Genomic DNA, 6,549 nt, shown 5'->3' on the forward strand with positions numbered 1-6,549 from the left:
ATTAGAACACTATGAACCTCAAAAACATTCTACTTTAAGAAATAATTCAATCATGAAAGGAGGAATATAGGATAAACTCAGTAATACAGAGTACCTAGAATGAGAAAATATATAGGGATAAGAGTATAATAGTGATTCTCATTGGTGGCCGGGAAGGGTATTTGAGGGAAATTATAGTTTAGGAAGAAGTATTGAGGCTTATTTGCTTTTATGGATGTGAAATATTTGGCAATGGATATTGATGATGGCTACACAGCATGATTTATATAATTGATACCACTCAGTTATATATGTGAAAACTGTTGAATTGGAAAACATGCTGTCTACGTTTTTACAACAAAAAAAAATTAATAGAAAGAATAAAGTGGCTATAAGTATTTGTGTACCAAAAATAAATAAACAAACAAAAGAAAGTATGCCACCAGATGACCCTACTTTACATAGGTTGATGTTTATGTGCTGTGGAACTGGTTTCAACTCATAGCATAGGGTTTCTGAGCTTGTAAATCTTTATGGGAGCAGAAAGCCTTACCTTTCTCCTGAGGAACTACTCATAGTTTCGTACTGTTGATCTTGAGGTTAGCAGCCCCACTGGTAACCACTATGCTACCAGAGCTCCATTACTTTGGATAAAGGAATTAAAATATATAAGAAGCAGAATTTATCAAAAATCTTATTAACGATGATGGTGGTGTGCCTTGGAGTCGGTCCCCACTCACAGCAACACTTTGTAGGGTTTCCAAGCTGTAATTCTTTATGGGAGCAGAGAACCTCTTTTTTTCTCCTGTAGAACAACTGGTAGTTTTGAACTGCTGACCTTGAGGTTAGCAACCCATATCATAACCACTATGCTATCAGAACTCCTATCACATACAAATACAGTTTTTATAGAGAGAATTAATAATAATAATAAAAGAAAAATTGCAGTAGTACATACAGAACTGCCATAAATTCAAGTCTGATTCAGGAGAGGACCTTGAATGAGGGATATTGTTGCTGAAGTCAGATGGAATTGCATTATGGTGTTTGGGAAGAGTATTGAATATACCATTGAATGCCAGTGTGTCTTTAGAAGCTAAGATGGAAAGACTTCATCACATGGAGTTTGTACTTGTTATCAGAAGTGACCAATTCCTGGAAAAAGGACATCATGCTTAATAAATAAGAAAATCAATGAAAAAATAAAAAGGAAAACCCTCAACAAGATGGACTGACACAGTGACTGCTACAGTGGACTCAAGTAGCCATGATTGTTAGGCCGATGCAGTGCCTGTGGTCATTATGAGTTAGAAGCAACTCCATGGCAACTAACAGCAACAACATTGTCTATCATACAGAATTCTTCAAACTTGAGGTGGGGTGTGTGAAGGAGAAGCAAAGTTATTTAATCTGAGTGTTTTCTTTTTCACTTTCTCAGACGTTTCCTATATTCACTCTTAGTGTGATGTGATTAAATAATGTTTGTAGACTTTTGTACTGAGCATATAGTAGTTTTATTTTCTAAATCTTTTGGTGTGAAGAAGTTGGTAAATATAAGCACAAGGAAAACTGGGACACTTAAGAAATATTTTTTTCTTAACATCAGAACAGTTATCACTATTTTTAATTTGTGAAAGGAGGTCTATGTAGATTACAAAACTGTTAACCCAAGACCAATTACAAGGACAGTTACAGAAGACTCTTTTTATCATTAAAACTGTGGTAACAAATGTCAACCTTTTTAACAGATGCTTTTTCTTAAATTTTGAAGCAAAGTTATGCTAAAGTTATTATTCTTATTTTTTTTGTCACCAAAATAGAATAATTATTCAATTTTTAAAAAACCTATCTATTTAATAGCTTAATTCCTTGACATAAAAGATTTAATTTTGCCAGGTCTATGGGCTTACTTGTTAAAATCATATGCTGAAATACTAATGACAATTGTATTGATCAGAATTCTGTCACTTTTTCATGAACAGGAAAAACAAGACACATATGCTAAGAAATGTGTTAAAATAGAAAGTTTTCAGGTTAGTGATTGCATATTAAGCTTATTCCACATATTTACAAATATTATACAAGTGTTGCTGTTGTAAGTGCCGTCAAGTTTGTTTCGACCCATAGCTACCCTCTATAGGGTTTCCAAGAAGCAGCTGGTGAGCTGGAACCATCAATGCTGAGGTTCAAATGGACTTTGCAGTCCAGCACATAAACCACAGCACCACGCCAGGACTCCATTATCACATATGATCCCATGTGTGATACACAATTCTCACATATTATACACATACCATGAAAGTAATTTATAAAACCATATGTTAGTAGAGGCTTTGGCATTTTTCATAGAGTTGAAATTTGTCTTAAAAGTCCAGCTCTTAGGAATTAATTTACTTTCTATAAGAAGTCTCTTCCCAAGTTCTATACATTAGTGAAGTGATCTTTTTTTTAAAAGTGGTTACTGTTATTTTGTCCTCAAGATCCTTTTATTGTTGTGATTGATAAGAAGTCTTGGAAGATGATGCCTAGGAATAAAACTATTCTACTTCCTTGGGAAACACACAAAAAAGGAGGATGGTGAAAGATTAAGTCTATCTTTAGAAAAGTGCTAGAAATAAATATTGGTGACGAAACCTTATCATGCTGTTGCTGTTGAATGCTGTTGAGTAGATTCCTACTATTAGTGACCCAGTATAGAGTTTCCAAGGATCAGCTGATGGATTTGGCTTGCTGATTTATGGTTCACAGTCCAGTACTGACCCAACAGTGCCCCACTAGAAGTCCAAACTATACTTATCTTTAAAAATCTATTTTATATGTCTACATCAATGACAAGAAACTTAACAATAATATTTGAATATTTTACTTTTGAAGTTTCATTATGTTAATCCTGAATCTTCATATAAGTATCAAATAAGATTATGTTCTATTTTTGATGAAAGAATTCCAAACTTTGACTTCCTATCTCCTCTTGATACTAATTTCTTTTCAATGACTCTGTTTAACACATTAGCTTCTGCAATTTTAACTTTTATGTTTCATTTTCCAAACATCATTTTTTCTTGTAGAGCCTGGCATGATTCTCTAGATTGACATTTCAGCCATTCCACATTTCTGAAATGAAACTCTGAATGAAATTTTTAATCCAGATTTCTATAATGGACCACTCAATTTAGATCTTTTGTTCTCAGTGACAAAAAAGCATCACATGGACCTTTGTCTCTCAATTCCTCCTCCCTGTCTTCCAACATATGGTTCACCAGTCTTACTCATTTTGTCCTGCATTGTAAGATCTAATGTGTATTTACATATGAAAATCAAATGTGTAATAGGTGTTTGGAAAAGAAAACTAAAATATTTGAGGTTTTAGTTTTAAATCTATTATTCCAAACTGTATGATGAAAACAGATAATATACTTTATGTGTTTTTCTCAAACAGATTATATCTTTTGTAACTTTATGAAGCACTGTTTTTGCCTGTTTAATTTCTATTTTCTGTCCTTTATTTTAAGTAATAGCCTTGATTCAGCCTTCCTCATGTGACCTGAGATGTCTTATTAGAGTAGCCCTTCTTTGGGGTTTAGTGATTGGTCTAGGGTAGGCATATGCTTCATGTTCATCTAATCAGTGTGAGGATTAATACATAGAGTGAGAAATGTTCTTCAGAGATCGAGAGCACTAAGGATCGCTTACCATCATCACTCATCTCTGAGTTTGTCATACTATGGTGGCTTACATGTTGTTATGAGGGTACAAACAATATCATTTAAATACCAGAATGTTCACCCATAATGGACCGGTTTCATCAGAGTTTCCAGATTAAGAGACACTAGGAAGAAAACCTGATGATCTACTTCTAAAAATGCTCCAAGGGAACATTGACTTGCTTCCTTTGGACATGTCATGGTGGTTGCTAAATACCACCAAATTATTTATGAGTCACAGCAGCTCTGTATATGGTTTCCAAGGAGCAGCTAGTGGTTTGAACTATCAACCTTGTTATCAGTCCAGTGCTTATCCTATAGCATCACACCAGGACATGTCAACAGATCAATTGCTGGAACATAGCCTCATGTTCAGTCAAGTATATGGCCAATGAGCTCATGAGAGACCATCATGAGATGGATTGGCACAACAGTCATAAAGATAGACTAGAACACAATGACAATTGTACTGGACAAAGTAACATTTTGATCTGTCACTATGAACTGGAGTCCATTCCACAGCAGTTAACAACAATGACAACAAGGATCATTTAAGTTTCAAGTTGCAGGGAACAAATTTGTACCTCATGGACAGAGTCCATCAGAGTGATGTCAACAAAGAAAACAGAACTGAAAGATGGACAGAAAGTTTCATTCTTTGGGTCCTCTTCTATAAGCCTGATATTTCTTTTTTATTACTGTTTAAGCAAATTGATGTTAAATTTCTGCCCCATGCTATCAGTGCCAAATAGCCAATGTTGCTATAATTGATAATGATAAATTAAGAAGAATAAGCACAACAAAATAATGTTTTTCTTAAAGGCTTATTTCCCTACCATGAGAGTAAGAGTAACAAAATATTTCACATTTTTTTAATATTCTAATTTTTTCCAATGTTAAATTTTTCCAAAGTATGGCCATTGTCAACAAATCCTTATAACCAATTAAACAATGGACTACATACAATATTATATACCATGCTCAGTTCTCCCTTAGCAAGAGGATCCTTAATAAACTAATTTGTAGTTATTTCATTTAAATTTCAGGAAGACAATGTCAGAAAAGCACCATTTTTTTTTAGAGCTCTCCACTCAGAATGCAATCCTATTTTTAGGGGAAAAAACACATAAATCAACCTCAAAGACTTAACTGTAATAGCTAGGAATTATTATGTAAAGTCATCTGATTCATTCTGCTTTTTATCATTGGTAAAATGAATGATTATGACCCCTACATGGCTGGGGAGGTTTGTGCAGATCAAATGAAACAACATATGTGGCAACAGCAATAGTGCATTTGATACACTCGAATATATTTCCAATTCTTGTGCATCTTTGAGTCTAGAGCCAATCTAAAGTAGAGGCATGGGGACAAAAACAAAAATGTTTTTTGGCATATAATTAAGGGGAAAAAATGAATTTATTTCTATCCTATATGAAATGTGGACTCATAATGTGCTACTATAGGATCAGCATTGGACTATGAACCACAAAGTCAACAGTTCAAACCACATTCAGCAGTTCAAGCTCATCAGCTGCTCCTTGGAAACCCTATACAGGGTTGCTAAATCCAAACCAACTGGACAGCACTTAACAACAACAACAGCAACAACAAACATCTTTCTGGTAACCCCTGATTCAAACCAGGATCCATCTGTCACCAATGATATCCATAGTTCCATGCATTATTATGAATCCAGCTTGAGTTTCTGGCAGTTTCCTGTTGATGTACTGTTATAGCCAGTTTTCAATTCTCTTCAGCAAAAATTTACTTGCATGTGATAATAATGACATGGTTTGATAATTTCCAAATTCCTTTGTGTTACCACTCTTTGTAATGGTTACAAACGTGAAATTCTTCCAATTTATTGGCCAGGTAGTTGTCTTCCAAATTTTTTGATATAGAAGAGTTCGTGCCTCCAATGTTACATCAGTTTGTTGAAAGTTGTATTCCATCAATTCCTGAGCCTTGTTTTTTTTTTTTGTTTTTTTTTTGCCAATACCAATAAAATGCAGCATGAATTTCTTGATTATACACTAGCTTTTAAAATGCTTGAACATCGATGATTTCTTTTTGGTACTGTGACTCTGTGTATAACTTCCATTTTCTTTTGATGCTTTCTGTATCATTCAATATTTTGCCCATGGTACCCTTCAATATTCCATGTTGAGGCTTGAATTACTTCTTCATTACTTTTTGCTTGAGAAATGCTGAACTTGTTCTTCACTTTTGGTTCTTAACCCTAGGTTTTTGGACATTTGATTAAAATACGTTGTCTTCCCTAGTTGTCTTTTAAAAACCCATGATCCCTTTGTAAAGTCAGACACTATTGGAATCATGATTATTATGATAATGACCACAATTATCATAATGATGGTAATGTTAAACAATTTCTATGTGCTGTATTTTCATATATGAGGGAAAGACAAAAAGTGATTGATTCAAATTCAAAGAAACATATATTAATCAAAATATCAAAATGTGAAGCTATTTTTTCTTGAAATATTCTCCATCTAAGTCTACACACTTCTGAAGGTGGTATTTTCATCATGCTAACCCTTTCCTAAGGAGCTCTGGTAGTGTAGTGGTTATGAGTCGGGCTGCCAACCTCTAGGTCAGCAGTTCAAAACTACCAGTGGTTCCACAGGAAAAGATAAGGCTTCTGCTCCCATAAAGATTTACAGCCTCAGAAACCCTGTGCAGGGTCACTATGAGTCGGAACCGACTCCACAGAACTTAACAACAACCCTTCCCTGGGAATCCTGGTGAGGTGCTGTGGCTTAATGTGCCAGACTACAAAGCCATTTGAACTGCAAGATAGGTAGTTCAAGCTCACCAGATGCTCCTCAGAAATCCTATACAGGGT

This window comes from Chrysochloris asiatica, unplaced genomic scaffold (genome assembly GCF_000296735.1).
Source record: "Chrysochloris asiatica unplaced genomic scaffold, ChrAsi1.0 scaffold00209, whole genome shotgun sequence".
NCBI lineage: Eukaryota > Metazoa > Chordata > Mammalia > Afrosoricida > Chrysochloridae > Chrysochloris > Chrysochloris asiatica.